The sequence below is a fragment of the Eublepharis macularius genome, chromosome 18, assembly GCF_028583425.1.
Source record: "Eublepharis macularius isolate TG4126 chromosome 18, MPM_Emac_v1.0, whole genome shotgun sequence".
Taxonomy (NCBI): domain Eukaryota; kingdom Metazoa; phylum Chordata; class Lepidosauria; order Squamata; family Eublepharidae; genus Eublepharis; species Eublepharis macularius.
Window position 1 is genome coordinate 7,886,116 of NC_072807.1, and position 24,690 is coordinate 7,910,805.

Sequence of the window (24,690 nt, forward strand, 5' to 3'; positions counted from 1 at the left end):
CGGTACAACCCATGTAGAGGTACCTTCACCAAATAGCTCTTATACTTTTTCTAGATCGTGAAGAGGCTTCTTCTAATATAATGATGTAGAAACGTAGCATCTGCTTTTAATTTGTCTTGCCACATATAGGCATGCCAACCAAACAATTTCTTATAACCCTCCAAAGTTAGAAGCTTGGGATTCTCCAATGACATCCAGTCTCTTAACAGACAGCTTCATAGACAGCTTCATAGTACAGTCTGATATTTGGTAATTGCAGTCCACCTCTTTCTTTAGCATCACACAGAACTTTCATCTTTTAGGTTTCTTGCCTGCCCATACAAAGTCCGATATTTTCCTCTGCCATTTTTCAAATTGCTTACTGTCCCTAATTATTGTTTGTAATAAGAACATACTCCATGGTAACACATTCATCTTTACTGCTGCAATTCTTTTCAGCCATGACAGGTTTAATTTATTCCATTTAATCACGTCTCTATCAATCTGCTGCCATAGCTTGTCATAATTATTCTTAAATAGATCAATATTCTTTGCAGGAACCTCAATTCCTAAATACTTTACTTTGTGTTAATTGTGTTACTTCACAATTAGTAATTTCCATCAATTCTTGTCGCTTTTGTTGGACCATGTTTGTACATAATATCTTTGTTTTTCTCTTATTCACGTAATATCCAGCCAAATCTCCAAATTCCTTTATCTTATGAAGCAACTTCGGCATATTTTGTATTGGATCTTCAACAGTAACCATCACATCATCCGCAAAAGCTCTAACCTTGTAAGTAAATTCCTTGATCTTTATGCCTCTTACAGCATCGTCTTCTCTTATCTGAATCAATAACATTTCTAAAATTAGAATAAATAACAATGGAGATAATGGGCAAGTCTTGTACCTTTTCTTATTTCCAGCTTTTTAGTTAGATCATCATTTACTACAATTGCTGCACATTGCTCTTTATATATCGCTCTCACCGCTTGAATAAATTCATTTCCCAATTGCAGTCTTTCCATTGTGGCAAACATAAAGTTCCAGTTTAAATTATCAAAAGCTTTCTCTGCATCAACAAAAAAGAAACCAACTGCTTTCTCACAGTGTCTATTATAATATTCTATCGCATTTATTACAATTCTTAAATTGTCTTTAATTTGTCTATTCGGAAGGAATCCTGCTTGTTCTTCTGTAATGAACACAAGCCATTCTTTTAACCTCTCCGCCAAGATTTTCGCAAATATTTTTTTGTCATTGTTCAGCAATGAGATAGGTCGATAATTCTTAACACTACTCAAATCCTGATCTTCTTTTGGTATCAATGATATGTTAGCTTCATTCCAGGATTCTGGAACTCTTTGCCCTTTTAAAATTTCATTCATCACTACTTTCAGGAAAGGCACTAGTTCATTTGCCAATACTTTATAGAATTTAGCCATAATTCCGTCTGGTCCTGGTGCCTTTCCTAATTTAGTCGACTGTATAGCCTCCTTTATTTCCATCTCTGTTATTTCGGCGTTCAGTTTTTCCTTCCATTTTTCTGAAATCTTTGATAAATTAATTTTACTCAAATATGTCAATAGCATCCAAATTTACCTCTTTCTTTTGGTACAGTTTTGCATAAAATTTAAAAAATGCTCTGATTGGTCCATTAACCCTTCTTCTTGAATCTTAGTTATCACCTTTTTTCCCCTTCTCTTTTTCAGTTGCCACGCTAAGTATTTCCCAGGTTTATTCGCACCTTCAAATGATTTTTGATTTAATTTCTTCAACTCCCATTCCAACTCTTTATTCTCCATTGCCTTTAATTGTTCTTGCAAAAATTTTATTTCTTGATAAAATTTCTTTCTCTCTGGTCTTTTTTTCAATTGCAGTTCCTTAATTTGAACACTCTCCACCATTTCTTTCCTCTTTTCTTCTTTTTTCCTTCTGTCTCTTGCATTTAAATCCATTAAAACTCCTCTGATGACCGCTTTGTATGTATCCCAGACTTTATATGTTGGTACAGTCTTATTTAAATTGTACTGTACAAAGAATTTGGTTTCCCTCTGTAATATATCTATATTACCTTCTTGCGGCAGCAAATCTTCATTTAGTCTCCATCCTCGTCTTTTGGTGCTTTTCACAAATTTCCACATAACTGGATTGTGATCTGAGCCTACTTTGGGCATTATTTCTGCATCTTTAGTCCATATAACCAAGTCCTTAGATGCCCAGATTATATCAATTCTTGATAATGTCAAATATCTTGCCGAATAATGGGTATATTGTTTTACTTTAAGGTTATTCTTCTCCAAACATCTTCCAAATTTTCCTGATCTTTAATTTCAAAGAAGGATTTTGGCAATCAATAATCCTCGGTTTTTTTGTGCACCCTTTATTTTTTATCATCATTTAAATTCGTAACTCCGTTGAAGTCACCAGCCAAGATTATTTGTGAGTAAGTTCATCCATCTAGTTGTTTCTGCAAGTCTTCAAAAAAATTATCTTTAGCACCGTTTGGTGCATAAATCCCAATCATCAAAAAAAAAATTTCCTTCCAAATAATTTCCACCGCTATGTATCTGGCTTCTATTCTTTAAATATTTCACATCTTGTTTCTTAATATGGGTCTCTTATAAACAAATTATATTGCAGTGCTTTTTGTATAGCCAGTGAAAGGTAATTCAGTGTTTAGCTGGTGAATTCAGTCCATTTACATTCCAAGATATTATTTTGCATTCCATAATCAAATTCTAGTTCTTTTAGGTAAGTCTTTTTCATTACCAAGCAGAAACGTCTCCATTTTGTGTCCAGATCTGATAGTTCTCCTAACCATTTGAAATTCAAAACTCAAGCCCTCATCTCCCATCTATACCTGATGTTCAGCTCTTTCAGCATTTGCACCAATTCTTTGTATTTCTTCCTCTCCAACAAGACTTCCCTGGCAATTCCTTCATTATTCTCACCCTTTTCCCATCAATTTCCAGAGGGTCTTGAAATTGCTTACTGACAATATCTTCTCTTACTCTTTTTGTAGTAAATTGCACAATCATATCTCTTGGTAGGTTTATTTGAGCTGCATATCTCGAGTTAATTCTGTACGCCACATCTAGGAGAGCTGCCACCTCCTCTACTTCCTTGCCTAGAAATTCTGCCAGTATTTCTGAAATTTGCTCTTGGGTTGATTTCCCCTCTACCTCCGGGACTCCACGAAATCTGAGTTGTTTTTGCATGTGTTTACATTCCATCACAGCCATTCTTCCTTTCAAACCTTTAGTCTCTTTCTTAAAAGAAGAAGACAACTTATCTGTTACATCCTCCACTTCTTTAACTTTCTGCTGTGTCGTTTGCAACTCTTTCTTCACCTCATCGATACTCTTCGTTAGTTCCGCCACCTCTAATTTAAATGTCTCTTTCAGATCTTTTACCATCTCTTTAATAATATCTTTGATCTCTTTATTTCCCTCCACCATTTTCTTATTGAGACTATCCAACGCCGACTGCCACTCCTTTTTTGACATCGTGGGGCTTGCTTTACCTCGCTCCCACGAGTCTGCTCTCTTCCGTAACTCTGTGGCGTAGATAATTTATTTTCGAAATTTAAAGCTTGTTTTCGTCCAATTCCTCACAGTTTTAGCACTTCCAATATCCAAAATGGCGGGCATCTTTTCTCTATGGTTCTTTATTGAAGGTTTTACCCTTACCCTTCTCCAAGATGGCCCACTTTTGCTTATAATGAGGTCATACCCTTTCCCTTTTCCAAAATGGCGAACTTCCTTCTTCTGGTTGCCCTTTAACAGCCACTTCTAGCCCCTCGCTCTATTGCGTTAAGGCACTTCCTGTTCTGTCTTCACCGCACGGCGCTTCTCGCGGTCTTTCGGGTTTCCCTCACGTCACTATCTCTCTTAAACCACAGGTATGTAAACAATAGTCCTTTTTATGCTCCAATTCTTCTATTTTGTTATTTATTTAACATATTTTGTTATTTATTTAACATATTTAACATATTTAAAGACATTTTAGCTATCCTAAGAGGAGTTAGATGCCATCTATAAAACATTTTGTAAATATTTTCTTTCAAAGAGGCTGCTTTTGTCATCCCTAAATTGCCCTTCCACATTTGCGACCGTTGCTCTAAGTCAATTGTGTGTCACACGTTCTCTGCACATTTTATCATGGTATCTTTAACTTCCTCCCCCTGTAATTTTGCATTTAAAAGCATACTATATAGTTTCTTTATTGCTTTAATGTTGCCACCACACATTATCATGTCAATATTCTCATCCTTTTTGTAGAAGCCCATTACCTTGTCTTTTTTATATCTAGATTCCAATTGTGCCTGGCCCCACCATCCCAACTCAATCTGTCATTTCTTTGGGGGTTTTTAATAGACCACCTGGTTTCAACAGTACCTTGTAGGTAGGGGCTTTCCCCTCTTTTTTCAAGTTAGGTTGTGTAAATGCTTCGACTGGGGAGACCCAACAAAGGGATTCTCTCATAAACGATGAGTCTTATTCTTTCCTAAACCATCACTAATGATCATCCAATGATTTTTAAAGTATTTACGGTAGTCCCTTTTTTTATACCAGAGAAATGCATGCCAGTCCATCAATAAGTCATGTCCTTCCAGGTCTTTTGTTTTCCAGGGTAATCCATTCTCTCAACCAAGTCAACACACAGGCCTTGTAGTATAACCCCCAATCTGGTAGGGCAAAATCTGCTTTTTCCTTTGTGTTTTGTAATATTTTCAGTTTGATTCGCGGTCTACATCTGTGTTTACATCTATGTTTAAATTTCTGACTTAAATTGTCTTATTTTGATTCAGTTCACCCTGGGAACACATAGCTTTGATTGCAAGTCAGAAAACTGATCAACAAGAAATCATTTCACAGAATCACAGAATCAGAGTTGGAATGAGCAATACAGACATTCTAGTCCAACCCCCTGCCCAATGCAAGATGAGCCTAAAGCATCCCTAACAAATATTCATCCAGCCTCTTCTTGAAAACTGCCAGTGAAGGGGAGCTCACCACCTCCCTAGGCAGCTGATTCCACCTTTGAACTACTCTGTAATTTAAGGCTGTTGTTTCAAGTCCTATCTTCTGCTGCCAATTGGAACAGCTCCTTGCCCTCCTCCAAAGAAAGCCTTTCAAATATTTAAAGAGAGCAATCATGTCCCCCTTGCCTTTCCTCGTAGGTCTGTCTCCAGACCCCTGATCATCCTCGTCACTCTCCTCTGCACCCTTGATTTTGTCCACATCCTTTTTGAAGTGCCTCCAGAACTGCACACAGTACTACAGGTGTGGCCTGACCAAAGCACTATGACCTCTTGGGATTTCAATGCAATGGCCCTTTTGATACAACCCAAGACAGTTTGCCTTTTTTGCCACCATATCACACTGACTGCTCATATTTAGTTTACAGTCCACTCTTACTCAAACATCATTTTTGCATACATTACTACCGAGAAATGTGTCCCCCATCCTGTATTTCTGCATCACATTTTTGTGGCCCAGATGTAATACTGTGCACTTATCTATGTTGAATTGCATCCTGTTAACAATGGCCCACTTCTCTAGAGTATTCAGGTCTTGTTGAATTTTAGCTCTATCTTCTTGGGTGTTTTCCACTCCTTCCAATTTGGTATCATCATCAGCAAATTTAATGAGTAGCCCGTTTACCCCTTCATCCAGATCATTGATAAAAAATATTGAAAAGTACCGGGCTCAAACCAAGCCCTGGGGCACCCCACTGGACACCTCCCTCCAATCTGCTGAAATGCCATTGATCACCACTCTTTGGGTGCAGTCCTCTAACCAGGTCCCTATCCACCCAACTGTCCTATAGTCCAGTCCACAGTCTTCCAGTTTGCCCATCAGAATGTCATGGGGGACCTTATCAAAAACTTTACTGAAATCCAAGTAAATCACGTTGACAGAGTTCCCACGATCCAGTAAGCTCGTCACTTGATCAAAGAAGGAAACCAGGTTGGTCTGATAAGATCTGTTGGGGACAAAACTATGTTGACTTCCCCAGATCACTAAGCAGTCCTTCAGATGCTTACAGATTGATCCTTTTAAAATCTGTGCTAATATTTCCTGCCCCTAAAACTTCCCATTCAGAGCCTCCAATCTGAAGGATGACCTTACACACACAAACATATACCGCTGTCCTTCCTGTGCAAAAATGACAGTGGGGAGGCAGAGGAAGGTCCCTGCTAAAATCTTTTTTTAAAAAAAACATTTTATTTAAAGAAATGAAAGTAAGACAAAAACAGAGTAAAGTAAGTGCATAATATAAAAGTTATGCAAAATTTAGACAGTAAATTGAAAATTATACAATCTTGTACCACCAATAAATACGTAAACAGTGCAGACAAAAATCTTAGGAATAAAACAAGCAGAACATTTAAATTAAAAGGTTATTATTAAGTATTTAGCTTCCTTGAACCTAGCTACATGACATTTCTCCTTATATCTTCTTCCTTCTTTCCCTCTAAGCTACTATTAGTTCAACCTAAATAATCAAAGAAACCCTTCCATTTATTCCAGAAGTCAGTATCAACCTATTTTGTATGTCAGTTTGGCCATTGAGGCATATTCATGAACCTTCTCTCTCCACTCTGGGAGACCAGGACAAGCATCGGTTTTCCATTTTCCTGCAAATAATACTCTTGCTGCTGTCACCATATAATGGAAGAGATCTCCTTGTTCTTTTCTCAGATTAGTTGGTAAGATATTTAAGAGCATACTTTTTGGATTTAATTCAAATCTGAGTTTAAGGATCTTTTGCATCTCTTCAAGTATTTTTATCCAATATTTTCGTACTTCCTTACAAGCCCACCACATATGGTAAAATGTTGCATCCATATTCTGACACTTACAGCAATGTCCACTGTAACTGTTACTAATCCTTGCAATATCTTTGGGAGTAATGTACCATCTAAAAAACATTTTATACCAGTTTTCCTTCAGTACCTGGCAGCCTGTAAATCTGATGTCTTTAGTCCATAAATTTTCCCATAAATCCATTGGAATAGATTCCCTGAAATTTTGCATCCATTTTATCACACAAGTTTTGACTTGTTCTGTCTCTGTGTGGTGTTGCAGTAATATTTTGTAAATCTTCCCCAAGAGATGCGACAAGTCTCCAGATATTACTAGTTCATATTTTGTTTTTTCTTTCAGCCCGTTGCCTTCTTTGATAATTTGATCCTTTAATCTTGATAGTATTTGGTGATAAGTCAGCCACAGAATATTTTTGCCATGGGCCTGGATTTCTTGCCAAGTGTTAATGTTTCCTTCTTTATCTATCAGTGATTCATAGCTTGGTTGATGAATTTTGCTCCTGACTGCTACATCATAATAGGTGTTAATGGGTGACATCAATGTGGAAATTGGTGGGCTCAGTCTATTTCTGCATTGAAACCATATTTTAAGCAGACCATCTCTTACAATGTGAGTCCCATCTTGTTTGTGAATAGATTTCCATGATTTTGTTATCCATAAATAATTGTGGATACCTTCCTTAGCACCCACTGTTTCCAATTTAAGCAGTCCCTGCTAAAATCTTGGCTCTTGTTCATGTTGAGAAAGTGGGAGTTAAGGGGACTTCTGCCCATGTCTCTGCTTATGTAGGAATAAATTGCTTACAGAGTCAAAAGGAGCTGGAGCTGGAGCTGAGCCAGTAACATCAGCCACTTAGGCTGGGATCCACCTTTGCCACCCCATTGGAGGAAGTGGCAGGACACACTTTCCTGGCCATCTGGATACTTGAGTGGGGGCAATGGCCTAAACCTGCACTACTGCAAGGCGGGCCAGTGGGCTGAGCACAAGGCAAACTGTGGAGATGGAGGGGTAAAGCAGCCTTTTAAGGCTCCTGGCACCTGGTTGTATCTGTTGATGGGCAGCCGGCCTGACTCTGCCCCTAGTGAGAGCTTTGGAGGCTGTGGCTGGACGGATAAGGCAGAACTGGCTGAAGCTGAACCCTGTAAAGATGGAGGTCCTGTACTTGGGCCAGGGATTGCCAGATTTGGGAATCCGGCTCCTGACCTTTGATGGGGCGCTGTTGGCGCCTGTCTCATTGGTCCAGAGTCTTGGACTGATACTGGATTCCTCCTTATCGATGGAGGGCCAGGTCATGGCAGTTGCCCAGTCTGCATTTTTCCATCTTCGATAGGCCAGGCAGCTTGCATCCTATCTGTTGACCCATGACTACAGTGATCCATACAACAGTCACCTCCAGAATAGACTACTGTTACTTGCTCTATGCAGGGCTTCCCTTGGGCGTAACCTGGAAATGACAGCGGGTCCAGAACACTGCTGCACATTTCCTGATGGGCACACCATACAGGGCACATATTACTCCCATCTTGCAGCAGCTGCACTGGCTCCCCGTGGAGTTCCAGGGCAGAGTTCCGTGGAGTTCTGGTTTTAACCTTTAAAGCCCTAAATGGACTGGGACCAGCATACCTGCAGGACCATCTCTCCCCATATGCATTAAGATATGTAAATAAGAACTTGTTGGTAGTCCACAGCCCCAGGGAGGCCTGGCTGGCCTTGACAAGGGCCAGGGCTTTTTCAATCCTGGCCTCAACCGGGTGGAACTCTCTGTTGGAGGACACCCAGGCCTGCCAAGACCTTATGTCCTTTCAGTGGGCCTGTAAGATGGAGTTGTTCCACCAGGCATATGGTTGAGGCCACTCTTCGAATTTGACTTTTTGATTGCTTAGGAGCCTCCCTACCGGTCTCCCACTAAAGGGGCAACAAAGTCATCTGGCCCCTATAAGTGCTGTCACTAGAATATTATCAAACTATGGCCCCCACCCACTCCCCTTGGTTTGTTTATGTTCAGATTAGGGAAACTGGAGGGGAGCTCCATCTGATATGCTGTTTTAGGTATTTATGTATTTATGTTTTTCACATTTTAAATTTTATTTATATATATTTAGATATTTTAAATGCTCATTGAGCACTTTATTGTACCCTGCCTGTTCATGGGGAGGGCGGGCTAAAAATCGAATAAACAAACAAATAAATAAATCTCAGCCTAATAGTATGGAGTCTCTATAATGTAGATGTATTGCACAGTAGATAATGTAACATGCCAGCTGCAGCAGCTTTATGCACTCTTAGCTCCCTCTTGGACTGCAGCCATGTTGTGGTGCCTCCGTTCTGCCTTGTCAGGGGGAAGCTACATTTCCCAGAGTCGAGACAATAGGCCACTTGAGGCAAGCTTTTCCTCTCTTGCAGTAGTTTAACAGCGATGTGCTGTTGGTGGTACAGATTATTTAGAATGACTTTTGTTTGGTTTCTGGCCCCAGGCAAGGGCTCCTCTAAAAATATTATGCTGCCATTTAACCCCTATTATCTACAGAAGGCTCGGGAGAGTTTTCCTTGGGCTTCTTTGTTTAACCTTCTGTTCCTCAGATTTATGAAGGCGAATTGTTGGGTTGGTCTTTTTTTCTTTTATGAAAGTTCTCAAATGTTGTGTCCCAGTGCAACAAGGGGATCAGAACATTGTATAGAAACATATATTGGCGTTCTATGACGGGAACTCATAAAGTTCTAGACCTTTCTTTTTTTTAAAAAAAGCACAGAGATTTGAAACATGCCAAATATTGTGTCAGATATCAGCCTGTATGCATGAGAACTAAGGGAGGTCTCTCACCCTCTTTCTTAACAAGGTTACACAGGCCTGCTCAGACACTCATCCCATGTGGAAATGAACTTGTGGAGCGGAGAGCAAATGACACCTAATAGCCCACTCTGACTTCTACGGTGACACGTTTGGAGAGGGTTTTTTTTTAAAGATGTTGCATCTCGCTTTGATTTCAGGATCTTCATTTGTTTTCACTGTAAGCAACATCGGCTACATTGTGATGTAATTTCTAGGGAAAACCCAGAAGTGACATGGTGTTGCTTTATGAATTGCCACCAAATCCATGTATTTTCCCAGAAGTTACATTGTGATATAGCCAATGTCACTTTTTTATTATTTTTCTCCTGCAGCCAATCAATGAGGCAGGGGGCAAATGCGGCTGCCAGTGGGAGCTCCCCTGCCACTTGCATACTCTGAGGCTGAGGGTAGCCAGCTACCCTTTTCTGTTGCCACTGCTGTGGCTGGCTGGATAAAAATAATTTTTAAAAATGGCTGTTGGGTGACAATGTGATGTTAATTCAGGGGGGGGGGAATGGAAGTCACATAATGCTACTCTAGGAATCATAGGAAAGACACCATAGAAATAGCTGGAAATTCACCATAGGAATAGCTGGAAATTCTACAGTGAAACCTGTCAGGGCTCACTGTGGATGCCACTGGGTGAGGCACCGTTGCGCCTGGCTCCGACTTCAGGGGGGCATCAGGGATACTGCAGGACCCTGCTCTGTGGAAGGAGGGGTGGTATACTTCACTCTGGCTCCCTCTCAGTCCACTTGCTGGCCTGCTCACCCTGACCCCATTACCACTCTTACTCTCCTCCATCAACTTTCCTCCTTGCACTCTCTTGCTTCTCTCCACTCCTCCTCCACTCCATCACTCCTGCACAACCCACCACGAACACTCTCCTGAGCCAGCTTTTATAGGGTTTCCTTCCCCTTCCCCTGCCCTTCCTTCTAAGCTCCTTCCCTCTCCTGATGCTGCCCAGCTGTGTCTGCCCTCAGGTGTTCCTACCCTTTCACTAACTCCTCCTGGCCTTCCTTGCCTCTCTAGCAGGGTGGGGCTGAATGAGAATGTGTCTCAGCTGAGGCTTCCCCCACGTGTGCCTCCTTTTCTTCCTCCTTCCTTCTCCCTCAGTCTTTCCCGCAGGACAGGGCTGGCAGGGCCTTTCCAGGTGATGTGCCTTGGCCATCTCTGCCTCTGCTCACGTGCCACCTTGGCCGGCATCTGGGCTACCTGTCCATTGGGGCTGGGTGTGGCTGCATTTCCCTGGCTTTGCTCACGAGGTGCCATCCTGGTAGGTGTCTGTACTGCCTGTCCATTGGGGCTGGGCATGGCTGCACTTCCTTGGCTGGCTTCCCCCTCTGGCTTTTCCCTTCCCACACTTGCTGCTGGCTGGAGCTGTGTTGCCCTCTCTGGAGCCTCTGGGAACCCTGAATCTGCTGCTGGAGTGTCATCGCCCCTCAGGTAAGGGGGCTGTGACAAGTCTGGGGAGCTGGGACTGCTCAACCCTGGACAGAACCATAGACTTTCCAGTGATTCCTAGAGAAGCATGATGTCACTTCCAGGTTTGTCCTAGAAGTGATGTTATACTGTCTGTCACCAATGATGTTCCCCAATCCCCTGGTACCCCACTGGTTGCCAGGCTGTGCCTTGTACCCCCACTGGGGAAGAAGGATTCAAGCACCCCACAATAAGTGTGACCAAATGGGTTTAATTTGGGTATTGAGCTCAAACTACCAGCGTCCAAAATATAAAGATGCTTAACAGGAAATAAGGAAGTACACAATTAGACTAGATACAGAGCAGACTAAGCAATGATCAAATGAAAACAATAGAATTTCAGTTCTCCAACCCTAACTCTTACATGAGTGATGGCAAAATTAGGCTAGGCTATTTATTCCTGGGGTTGAAAGCATTCAGAATGTTTTGTTACCTTGGTTTCATCCATTTGCTCAATAGTGTGTGGCCATTAGAGATCCCATCCCCGCCCCGGTGGGAGCAAGGGCTCCCCCAATCCCAGCTGCTTTCTCCCGCCACTTCTCACTTGGCTGGGAGAAGGCACGGGGAATGGGCCTGGGAGCCCGCACGGGGTGCTCCCACATCCTCTGGATCACTTCCTTGTCTCACTAGGAATGACATTATTCCTGGTATGAAGTGAAGGCCCCTGCACTGAGCTGATTTGATAAAAATAGGGCCTTCACTTCCTTGTCATTCCCAGCATGACAAAGAAGTGCTCTGGGAGTGTGCACTGCATGCCCAAGATAAGTCTTCCCGATGTGCGCACGACCCCCCCAAACTTCCTCCCTGATCTGCTGGTTTGAGCTCCAGGGCACCTGGCAACTCTATTGGTCATGTGACTGCCCTTGAGCTGGAGCGTAGTGTGAGAGAGCTACCAGGAAGAAGCAAGATGGCTAAGAAAGTTTCTTCCTCATGTTCAGGGAGTTCTGTCTCCCTCCCTCCTTTGTTAGACCCGCTGTCTTTTCCTGTTCCCAAAGGAAGGTTGACATTCTACCACTTGGTCTCCCCAAGACCCATTACTCAGGTGTGACTTTTCTAGCCATTGTTCTTCCCTGGCTAGGCTATTTGCATATCTATTGAGCTGGATGGTTCTTGTCCTGGGAGATGAGTCATACCCACCTGTTTGAGTACTTGCTAGCATATAGCTAACAATCTCTAAGCATTGGTTGGTTGTTGTGGGTTTTCCGGGCTGTATTGCCGTGGTCTTGGCATTGTAGTTCCTGACATTTTGCCAGCAGCTGTGGCTGGCATCTTCAGAGGTGTAGCACCAAAAGACAGAGATCTCTCAGTGTGACAGTGTGGAAAGGATGTTGGCAGGTCATTTGTATCTACTCAGGAGGGGTGGGGTTGAGCTGAGTCATCCTGTAAGAGTTTCCCAGGGTGTGGAATGCTAATGGCGGGAGACTTCACTGTATCCTGAGGAGGTTCTTTTGCATATGGATTGGTGCTTGAAGTGCTAATCTTCTCTGCAGGGCTGTTGTCGAGTATAGAGTGTTTTGTCAGCCTGGTGTTTTTCAGAACTGGAAACCATGCTCTGTTCATTCTTAAGGTTTCTTCTTTCCTGTTGAAGTTTTGCTTATGCTTGTGAATTTCAGTGGCTTCCCTGTGCAGTCTGACAAAGTAGTTGGAAGTGTTATCCAGTATTTTGGTGTCCTGGAATAAGATACTGTGCCCTGTTTGAGTTAGGCTATGTTCAGCCACTGCTGATTTTTCAGGTTGTCCAAGTCTGCAGTGTTTTGGTGCTACACCTCTGAAGATGCCAGCCACAGCTGCTGGCGAAATGTCAGGAACTACAATGCCAAGACCACGGCAATACAGCCCGGAAAACCCACAACAACCATCGTTCTCCGGCCATGAAAGCCTTCGACAATAAATCTCTAAGCATATACAGAGTCCAGACTGAATTATTATAACTTTGATAAATTCTGAGCTGTAAGACATTTTGACACCATATCCATTACTATATGTCTTCATTTTTGTTGTTATATTTTGTTTGGATGGAAATTTCATTTGTAGCTGTGATTTCTTTGTTTTCCAGAGAACTTGGATGCAATTTTCCATGACTTTACTCATCTCTCTCAAAGCATCTTTTCTGCCAAATTTATACAAACAGGAGAAATGGTCCCAGCCAATTAAAGACAGGACACATTTCTTGCTCAAACATCTTTGCTTTTGCTCCAACTTAGCTGAATCTCTCATGGATTGTACCTCTTCCCCAAGGGATCACTGAGCCAAATTTTATGCACATGGGATAAAGCATTCCAGAAAATTAAAATAAAGGCTTATGAATCTAAAGAAACTGAATACAATGCCCATCCAAATACCATCAGGATCCTCACATGGTAATATAGGCAGAGGGAGTCCTTTGGCATCCTTAGAGAGCAGACTGCTTTGCAGAGTGGGCATAGGGATATGTCTAGCTGCCTCCAAAGGCAACCAGTATTACAAGACAGGCAGAAGAAAACATTTCACTAACCCTGGAAGTCAAACAGTTAAACAGCAGGCAATGACCCTGCCAACCAAGCAGAGTTTCAAAGAGGGCACACAGATCTGCTTTGTTTGCTCCCCAAGGAAGATATGCAGAAGAATGAAGATGGCATAGAGGCAGACATTATGTTTGCAGAAAGATAAAGAACAGAGGAGTAGAGACAGGGCATACAAGAAGATAATATGCTTGCCCCCAGAAAACAGCGGGGCAGACACAGGAATCCATTCTTTCCAGTATTGTTATTCTACTTTTCTCCCCAAAGGAGCTCACAAAAATATGAACTATAATCTATGAAAACACAATATAAATAAGAAAATGGGGGAGGCGAACAATACATACCACACCCTAGGTTAATCCTGAATCCTCTGGCCAGGTTCACTTAGGTTGTGAACTAAGAATTAAGAGCCCTTTGTCTCTTTCCCTTCAGCTCACCGTTGTTTGTGCCTCAGGCCACACGTAGACTAAATACTAGTGTGATTATTGGGAAAGGGAGTCCCCCCCCCACTGAAATTCACATTTTTAGATATAGCCATCGATTCTCTTTTTTACTTTTAAAAGAAAGAGTTTTCTTTCATTTCCCTTGGAAGAGAAATCAGTGCATCTTTATGTAACTTCAACCCTTGCAGTTGTTTTATTTCTCACACCATATGGTGATGCTCTAATAGGAGGATAAGAAAGCTTGGGAAGACACTGGCCTGCCTCTGAGCATCTATAGAGTGGAATTCCAAAATGTTGCAGAACTTCCCTGCCTGCCCCTCTTCTCTTTGAATTTATCATGGATCAAAAATGGATTTATTAGAAACCAATTCCAAATTCCTAAAAAAGAGGACAGAGTAGATTTTTGCATTTCAGGGAGAAATTGGGTAAAGAGGAATTAAAAGAATTTCTCTTAACAACCCTACTAGATACCTGCAAACAAAGTTCACCCCCAGTTTCATTCAGATACCAAAATGATGCTCCCCTTTTCCTCCCTTGATAAAAATGCCACTTGCCACAGAGAGGCTCAAACACCTGCAAAGAGGGAGGAACAGATGCTTAGCTCAGACCTCATCCATCTACTATGCAGATGTTTCCTTTTTTCCTCCCCTGCATCCACATGTAGCACCCCCAGAAAGCAGCCAGAATTATAAAGCAGGAATTCATGCCAGAAGCAGGCTTAGACTGGGACAGCTGAACATCAGTGCTTTTGGCTGCTACTGCAAGATTATTTTTTTAAAAAAATTCTTTTTGTTTTATTGATAAGATTAAAATCCCAATAAAAAGGGAAGAGAGAAGAGAAAGAAAAGAAAAAGAAATAAAAAGAAGAGAACAAAAACTAAAGAAAAAAACCAACACTACAACACCTATCATATCTTTACAAACATACTTGTAGTTTTTATACCTCCAAAATTTACCTTTATAATAATGTCCCCTTCTACTTAGTTTTCCCAGATTTATCTTCTTAGAAATTGAATCCACAAATCATCAGTTCATTTTTTCTTGTCTCATACAGTAAGTTAATAAAGGGTTTCTAATTTGCTATAAAAGTAGACAATGTTTTATCTGTGATCAGAGCTGTAAGTTTAGTCATCTCTAACTCCATCATTTTCACAATCCAGTCATCCAGCTACTGCAAGATTCTTGTTCGTTTTTCTGCTCTCCCAAACAGTCACACACAATCTTAGGGGATGGCTATTGCAAGCCAAGGGTCCCAGCAAGATGGCCTCATCGCCCTGCTCTCTGGCCTGAAGGGACCATTCTTCCTTCCTTGGTTTTGACTTCTGCCCCAGAGACAAACATATCTCTCATCTTTGGCTTTGGAGGATGGACTCTGGGCAGTATACCCTGCCTTCTCCAGGCTCCACCCCTAAAATCTCCAGGAATTTCCAAACTTGGAGTTGGCAAACCCTGTAAGAGCTGTTGGCTCCCTGGGCTGGGTGGTGGTACCTGTGCGGGCCATCAAGCTGAAGTTGATTCCTAGTTCCCAGTTCCTTATTCGCAAAGCCAAACACAAATATAAGGGGAAATTGAAAAGCTCTGCATCCCAAAATAAAGTTTGTAGGAGCACATACCATAAACCTCCATATTCAGCATACTCTGCTCTCTAAGTGGACCTATACTGGGTCATCCTACACAGCCCGGTTCTTCAGTTAACAACTTAAAAGTAGGGTGGCCCCAGAACAAATCAATAAGCATAAAGGGGGGCAGCTGCACATCAGGCTATGGATGACGGGATATAGCAGACAGATCTCTGACCCATTTGCAGTAAGGCACAAGCTCTTAGTCAAATGGATTTTATTTAGAAATAAAGTCAGTTCTATACAAAGGTCCATAGGTCTACTCAGAAGCAATATAGGAGTCTGAGCAGCATGAGTAGAAATTGACAGGAATGACGTTATGAGAAATACACTTCCCTTTTACCCTTCTGGTTACTCCTTTTCTCCCCCCTCCCAATTATAAACAATAATCTGATATTTTTGCTGTGTGGGAACGCGAACTGGCAGAGTGCTGACTTCCAACCACTTAACCACTATGCTACAGCAGCTCCTGTAATAATAACTGTCCTTATATAACACTCTTCTATAGACAGATTAATGCCCCACTCAGAACAGGGAACACAGGCAGTGTTATGAACCCCACCATACAGGTGGGGAGGTGGGGCTTACCCAAGGCCACTTGCTGAGCTCATTGCAGGAGTGGAATTCAAACCAAGCAGAGTGCTAATTTGCATCCCAACCACTTAACCACTCGCTGTAGCAACCCAGTTTCATGATTTCTGAAATACAAAGGCTTTTCAGAGTTTTATGGCTTGAAATTGATGGTTAATTTTTCATAAGACTCCTTGGACAAAACAAACACCATGTCATAATTACCGGTTAAAATTTAAATCAAGTATTACACCTGTCAAGTATTTACATTTTTTTTGGAAATTCCTATTTAAATGCAAATCCTGGCATTTAGATAGAAGCCAGATGTGCTTTATTTCACTACAATTACTATTTAGTTTCGCACCAGTCCTTATAAGATCAAAGGGCATAGTTCACACTTTCTGCAAATGCAAATGAAATTAAGAAATCCTTACCTTCTCATTCTTCGACATTTGTGAATGACAGATATTGCCCGTGATTGCTAAGAAGGTTACTGACAAAGGAACTTTTAAAGAATGGTTCACCTCATCTTCTTACAAAACCCAAATAACAAACACTGCCTGTTTTCCTTAGCTGAAGAGCGCCACTCTGGTTAGAACAATATGGACATCAAAAGAGCTTTTTTTTTTTAAATAGAAACAGCAATGCAGTGAATAAGGAAGAAACCTAATTTGTGTAAATTTTTACATTATTATTTCTTCCAGAACTTTCCTGACATGAAATGGCCACAGGGAGCCAGCCCTGATGGGAAAACGTACTGAGGACTACACTCACAGAGTCTCTCTACATGAGACACCTGGGAACACGTTTGTCAAGTGCCAGGAGATGTAATGTTAGCCGGAAAGCATAGTTTTAAATGGCAGAGCCAGCAAAGTTTGCTTCAGAGGAAAGATTCTCTCACAGCCTTCTGGCCTGCTGGACTGTCTCCCCTTCCGGAGCCTTTGCCCTGCCACCCTTGCTGCTTAAAACTTCGAATTAACCGAGCCTCGAGGCAACTTTTTCAGGAATGTGCTGCGTTACCACGATTCTCCAAAGGTGAAGTGACTGCTACAATTCATGCAACATCTCCATACATCTTGCAGCCATTTGGGTGAATACCTGTGCTCTAATAAATCATTTAGTTTTGAAAGTGCTACAAGACTCTTCTTTCTTTGGCCTGGTTCAAGAGGGCCTTTCTTGTGTTCTTCTGCAAGATTGCATACTCAGGATCACTCAAGACACATCAGTCAAAACTTTAAACATATTGTGGACAGCAGGAGTGTAGTTAAAATGAAACAGCAGTCTATCCGAGACTGAAGATAGCTGGCCCTGTTGTAGAAAAGTCAGAAGTAAAATATTTAATTAGTTAGGAGATTACTTGGAGAACACAAAGGATTTTGGGATGGTTTGAACAAGTATTTGATATAGGTTAGTTATTCATCCTAAGAATGAATTCCATCTTTTTTGCTATGCATAGAAATGAATTCCAGCCTATGGTATCAGATAATTTCTCAGAAGCAATTTAAACCTGGTTCACACAAGCAATAAATAAAGCATATGCCATGCCAGACTGAAGGAGGGGGTTTCACATTTTTGAAAACTCACATCTTTTTTTTTTTTGAAAAGTTTTTTATTGGGTTAGAACATTATTATTTTTACATTACAATCAATTTTCCCCTAATTTTTCGTTTCTAACCCCCTCCCTTTCCCCCCCTTTTGTTGACTTCCAACAGCTTTCCCACCCTCTGTCCCTTTTCCCTTACTTCTATTAAATTCCTCTATCTAAAACAGATATACATTCTCCATTATATTAAGCAGTACATCTTTAACTCCCTTACTTATTATACACCCAAACTATACGTCTTTAGATAAACAATTTATCCCATTTTCCAGTTTTGGATATTTCTATATAAACCTATATATCATAAACCATAAAAATTTCCCACATTTAAATCAAACAATTTGATTTGTTCTCTATGTATTTCATCTTTTTATGGTAATTCTATATAACTCCTCAGATACTCAATCAATTTAACTCTTCTATACATTCAGTTTGGTGCATATAAATCTTGTCAAAGAAAGAAAATATTGTTACTTAGTCAATCCTCATGTTTAAACCTTATCATTAATTATTCTCTATCAGTTAACCTATACATATCTATATATATCTCAATCAATTAATCTAACTGCTTATAAATTCACATTTCTCTTCCTCCCCCGGTAAAGTCACCCCTCTCTTTTATACTTTTATTATACTTCAGTAGTTCTCAAACTGCCACAGTTTTCCTCCCACCTCCCATTTCTTCTCCAGATATTGTTTCAGCTTCTCCCAGTCTGTGTTAAACTGCCCTGAGTCCAGATCTCTCAGTTTTCTTGTCATCTTGTCCATTTCAGCCATATACAGCAATTTGTAGATCCAATCTTCAATAGTTGGCACTTCTTGTACTTTCCATTTCTGCGCATACAAAAGTCTAGCTGCTGCAGTCATATAAAAAATCAACGTCCTATGATGGGCTGGAATTCCCTCCATTCCCAAGTTTAGCAGCAGGAGTTCTGGGTTCTTATTTATTTGAAACTGTAAAATTTCACTCATTTCTCTTATTATTTCCCCCCAGAACTGCCTAGCTACCTCACACGACCACCACATATGATAGAGGGAGCCCTCATGTTTCTTACATTTCCAGCATTTATTAGAAGTATTCAAGTTCCCTAGCGCAATCTTCTTTGGTGTCATGTACCAACGATAGATCATTTTGAAAATGTTCTCTTTAATATTGATACATGTCGTTGTCTTCATTGTAGTTTTCCACAAGTATTCCCATGCCTCCATTGTTATTTCTTTATTGAAGTTTATAGCCCATTTCACCATCTGTGTTTTAACTATCTCATCCTCAGTATACCATTTCAACAGTACTTGGTATACCTTGGATATTCTTTTCTTGTCTTCTTTAAGAAGGGTCTGCTCTAGTTCCGAGTTCTCTGTTCGTATACCCCCTTTTACAGAGTCCGAATTGTATAAATCTCTAATCTGTCTGTACTGGAACCAATCGTAGTTAGGTGATAGTTCCTCTTGCGTCTTTATTCTAAGTTTAGATACTTCAATTTTAGTTATTTCTTTGTATGTTAAACATTGTTGTTCATTATCAACAGCTCTCGGATCTATCACCTCGTATGGAACCACCCACAAGGGGGTTCCTTCTTGTAAGTAAATTCTGTACTTCTTCCAGATTGTATATAAACTTCTCCTTACAAAATGATGTAGGAACATCGAGTTGACCTTTACTTTGTCGTGCCATAGGTATGCGTGCCATCCAAAAAATTTTTTATATCCCTCTAGGGCTAATAGTTTCTTATTCTTTAACGTCATCCACTCTTTTAACCAAACTAGGCAGATTGCATCATGATAAAGTCTCAAGTTGGGCAGTTGCATTCCGCCTCTTTCCTTTGCATCTTGTAGAACTTTAACTTTCACTCGAGGCTTCTTGCCTGCCCAAACAAAATCTGATATTTTCCTCTGCCATTTTTCAAATTGTTTAGAGTCTCTGATAATTGGTATTGTCTGTAGCAAAAACATTACTCTTGGTAACACATTCATCTTAACTGCTGCAATCCTGCCCAACCATGACAGATTCAGTCTATTCCATTTGATCAAGTCTCTCTCTATCTGAGTCCATAATTTTTCATAATTATTCTTGAACAAATCTATATTTTTTGCAGTCAGCTCAACTCCCAAATATTTCACCTTACTAGTTACTTCACAGTCCGTTGTTTCCATTAACAATTGTTGTTTCTGCTTAGTCATGTTTTTGCATAATATCTTTGACTTCTTTTTGTTAATGAAGAAACCTGCCAAGTCACCAAACTCCTTGATCTTATCTATCACTTTTGGCATGTTCTCCAATGGATCTTCTACAATTAACATTATGTCATCAGCAAATGCTCTAACCTTGTATGAATAGTCCTTTATTTTCATTCCTCGTATTTCCTCATCTTGTCGTATTTGTATCATCAGAATCTCCAATACTAAAATGAACAACAATGGAGATAACGGGCAACCTTGTCTTGTTCCTTTACTAATCGTCAATTTCTTGGTCAATTCATCATTCACTACAATTGCTGCAGTCTGGTCTCTATAGATTTCTTTAATTGCTCTGATGAATCTTTCTCCCAATTGTAGCTTTTCCATAGTGGCAAACAAAAAGTCCCAGTTTGAATTGTCAAACGCTTTTTCAGCGTCTACAAAGAAGAAACCAACCTCTTTATCACAACGCTTATCATAGTATTCAATAGCATTGATCACTGTCCTTAAATTGTCTCTTATTTGTCTGTCTGGCAAAAAGCCTGCTTGTTCTTCCTCTATGACTTCCGAGAGCCACCCCTTCAGTCTCTCCGCCAATATCTTCGCAAAAATTTTATAATCATTGTTAAGTAGTGATATAGGTCTGTAATTTTTCACGTTAGTCAAATCTTGGCCCTCTTTAGGGATCAATGATATATTCGCTTCGCTCCAAGTGTCTGGAATTCTTTGATCCCTAAAAACTCCATTCATCACCTCTTTTAGGAATGGTGCCAGTTCATTGGCCATTGTCTTATAAAATTTAGCCGTAAGTCCATCTGGCCCTGGCGCCTTTCCTAGATTTGCAGATTGTATTGCCTTACTTATTTCCTCATCGGTTACTTCACTATTCAACTTATTTCTCCAAGCTTCCGAGATCTCTGGAAGTTTAGTTTTCTCCAAATATGATGCTATTGATTCTTTGGTTACTTCTTTTTTATTATACAGCTTAGCATAAAATTTATAAAAGGCTCTACTAATGGTAGTCTGTTCCAGATACGTTTTGTTTTCTTCACAGATTTTATTTATTATTTTCTTTTCCCTTTTCTTCTTCAATTGCCATGCCAAATATTTCCCAGGTTTATTAGCACCCTCAAAAGCTTTTTGATTCAGTCTTTTAAGGTTCCACTCCAATTCTTTATTACTCATTGCTGTTAACTGTTCTTGAAGAATTTTGATTTCCTGATATATTTTCTTTTTCCCTGGTCTCTTTTTTAACTGTGCTTCTTTGGCCTTTATTTTCTCCTCAATCTCTTGTCTTTTCTCCTCTTTCTTTTTCCTTGCTCTGCCATTTAAGTCCATTAGTATGCCCCTTACAACCGCCTTGTAAGCATCCCAAACTTTATTGGTTGGTACTTCTTTATTCACGTTGTATTGTATAAAAAACTTTGTCTCTCTTCTCAATATTTCCATATTCTCACTTTCCTGTAACAAGTCCTCATTTATTCTCCAGGCTTTCCTTTTCCTCCTTTTTCCAAATTTCCACATAATTGGATTGTGATCTGAGCCTACCATCGGCATTATTTCTACCTCCTTAGTCCATAACGCTAAGTCCTTTGAGGCCCAGATCATATCAATTCTTGATAATGTAAGATGCCTTGCAGAATAAAAAGTAAACTGTTTGGTTTTAGGATATTCTCTCCTCCATACGTCTTCGAGAGTCTCTTGTTGAATCAACTCAAAAAAAAGCTTTGGCAATAGTCCTCTTTTCTTTTGTGCTGTTGTAGTCTTTTTGTCTAGTTCCAAATCTGTCACTCCATTGAAATCTCCAGCAAGAATTATCTGGTCATATACAAGATCGTCTAAATGCTTCCTTAAATCCTCAAAGAAGCTTTCCTTTGCACCGTTAGGTGCATAAAGTCCGACTACCAACACTCTCTTTAAATTCCAATTACATTCCACTGCTACAAATCTAGCTTCCACATCTCTCATAACAAATTTTGGCTGCAGCTCCTCTTTTATGTACAACACCACTCCTCTTTTTTTCTTGTTAGAGGCCGCTACAAATTCTTTGCCCAATTTTCCAGATTTTAAATATTTTACATCCTGTTTTCTAATATGGGTCTCCTGCAAACAAACAATATCACATTTTTGTTTTAGTAGCCAATGAAAAATATTTTTCCTCTTATTCGGTGAGTTTAGTCCATTTACATTCCAAGATAATACTTTACACTCCATATTCATGGTTTTGTTGGTAAGTCTTTTTCATTGTCCTTGATAAATCTCTCCATCTCCCGCTCAGATCTGATACGTTTTTTTGCCCCTCCAAACTCAAAGGACACTCCTTCCGGTAACTCCCATCTGTACCTGATATTCATGTCCTTCAAAGTCTGAATTAGCACTCTATATTTTTTCCTGTCCAGTAATACTGATCTGGGCAGTTCCTTCATTATGATAATCGTCTTGCCATCAATCTCCAATGGATCTTGAAATTGTTTTGTCACAATCCTCTCTTTCATGTTTCTAGTTGTAAACTGCACAATCACATCCCTTGGTAGTTTCCTCTGGGTTGCAATTCTCGAGTTCACACGGTACGCCACATCTAGGATAGCCACAATTTCCTCCTCCTCCTTCCCCAGGTAATCAGCCAACACCTCAGTCATCTGTTCTTGCGCTGACTTCCCTTCCACTTCCGGCAGACCACGAAAACGAAGCTGCTTCTCCATGTGTTTAGTTTCTGCAACTGACATCCTCCCCTTCACCAGTCTCATCTCTGTTTGTTGCGTGTCTATTAAATTCTCCATCGCGTCTTCTACTGTTTTAACTCTCTGCTGCGTTCCTTGTAATTCACTACTAATCGTTTCCACGCCTTTTTTCACTTCTGACAGCTCCGACTTTACTGTCTGTGTAACTTCTTTGACCTCTTTAATAAGCTCCAGTTTCGTGTCCTTAAGTTCTTTCATCATGTCTATAAGTTTTTTGTCCAAATTTTCTATCGCCGATTGCCACTCTTTTTTCGACATCGTGGGGCTTGCTTTAGCTCGCTCCCACGAATCTGCTCTCTTCCTTAGCTCCATGGCGTATATTTAAACGTTTTCCTTTTTTTCAAATGTCCCAATCTTTGCCAAAATTAATTTTTTTGTATCCAAAATGTCGGGCGTCTTTTCTCTATGGTTTCTCTATGTTATTGTAATCCAAGATGGCCTACTTCCTCTTCCGCTGAAGCCGCGACCCTTCCCCTTTCAAAAATGGCGATTCCCTGCTTCCTGTCCGTCGGCAAGGGCCGCTTCCCTCCAGCCACTCTATTGTTGTTACGCACTTCCTGTCTCCCGTCTTCCCACAGCAGGTCTCGCGATGGTGTCTTTTCCCACAGCTCCGAAACCACAGGTATTCAAAACAATAGTCCAATTTTTGCAATAACTTCTTTAAATTTAGTCTCTTTTAATATACAACTCCTGCCGAGTCTTCGCCTCCTTTTCACTAGTCTGTTGCAGTTTAAAAATCTACTTTCTTTCTTCTCTGTTTTTATCAATCTGTCCCGTTTCAAGAGATAGCGATCTTTACCTTCTCTTCAGCTTTCTCGGGTTGTAATCGCTGTTTCGATCTTAAATTCTCCTCTCGACTTCCCTCCCCGATCGAAGCTTGGGTATGTAGGTCTTATGCCAGCCGAATTGGCCCCAAAACTGCCGCAGAGATTATAGCCGACCCGTCGCAAGGTGGGACCTCAAGGATCAGGGGGGAGACTCCTTGTGTAGAGCCCCCCCTCGTCCGAGATCTAACTCACCCTAGGGTCTTGAGCGTTCTTTGCCTGCTCCCCGCCTGAGAGCAGTCGGCCGCGGGTTATTTTCACCCCTCCGGCCGGTTAAAACGGCAGTCCGGTCAGCTCCGCAAATGGAGCTGCGTTAGACCTCCATGAATCCCAAACCGGAAGTCTGAAAACTCACATCTAAATGACGTCCTACATATCTATGGAAAGCTAGCACAGTAAGAAGGAAAAGGCTGCTCTAGAATCTCTTCCTGGTGTGCTAGCTTTTTTATTTGCAGCCTATCCTGTATATATGGGTGCCAACTTCTAAACTGTTCCCTCTAGTTGTCATTCAAATATCAACTTGAACTGCAAGCAATTACCAGGTGATGCCATGAAAAGCTTCAACTGCCAATTTCCATTCATTAAACTTCTACTAAAAGTTAGGGAGTTTTTCCCTCTGTACAGCCAGCAATCTTACATGTGTACATTTACAATATTGAAAGAATTATGTTTTAATCTATTAATTTCTTATTTGTTTGCTTAAAACAATTCTATGCCGCCTACTGCCCTGACTGGGATAGCCCTGACAAGCCCAATCTTGTCAGATATTGGAAGGTAGGTAGGGTCGACCTTGGTTAATAATTGGATGGAAACCTCCAAAGAATCATATCATAGAATCATACTGTTGGAAGAGGTCTTACAGACCATCTAGTCCAACCCCCTGCCAATGCAGGAACAGCCTTACGCTTCCCTGACAAGTATTTGATAGAATCATAGAGTTCAGGGCTGCAGAGGCAGGCAGTAGCAAACCACCTCTGTGGCAAGACTCTTGCCTAGAAAACCCGAGCAGCAGTTGCCATAAGTCAGATATTATTTGAAGGCATTTTCCACCACTACTATGCCACCTACAACCTGAATAGGGTCCCC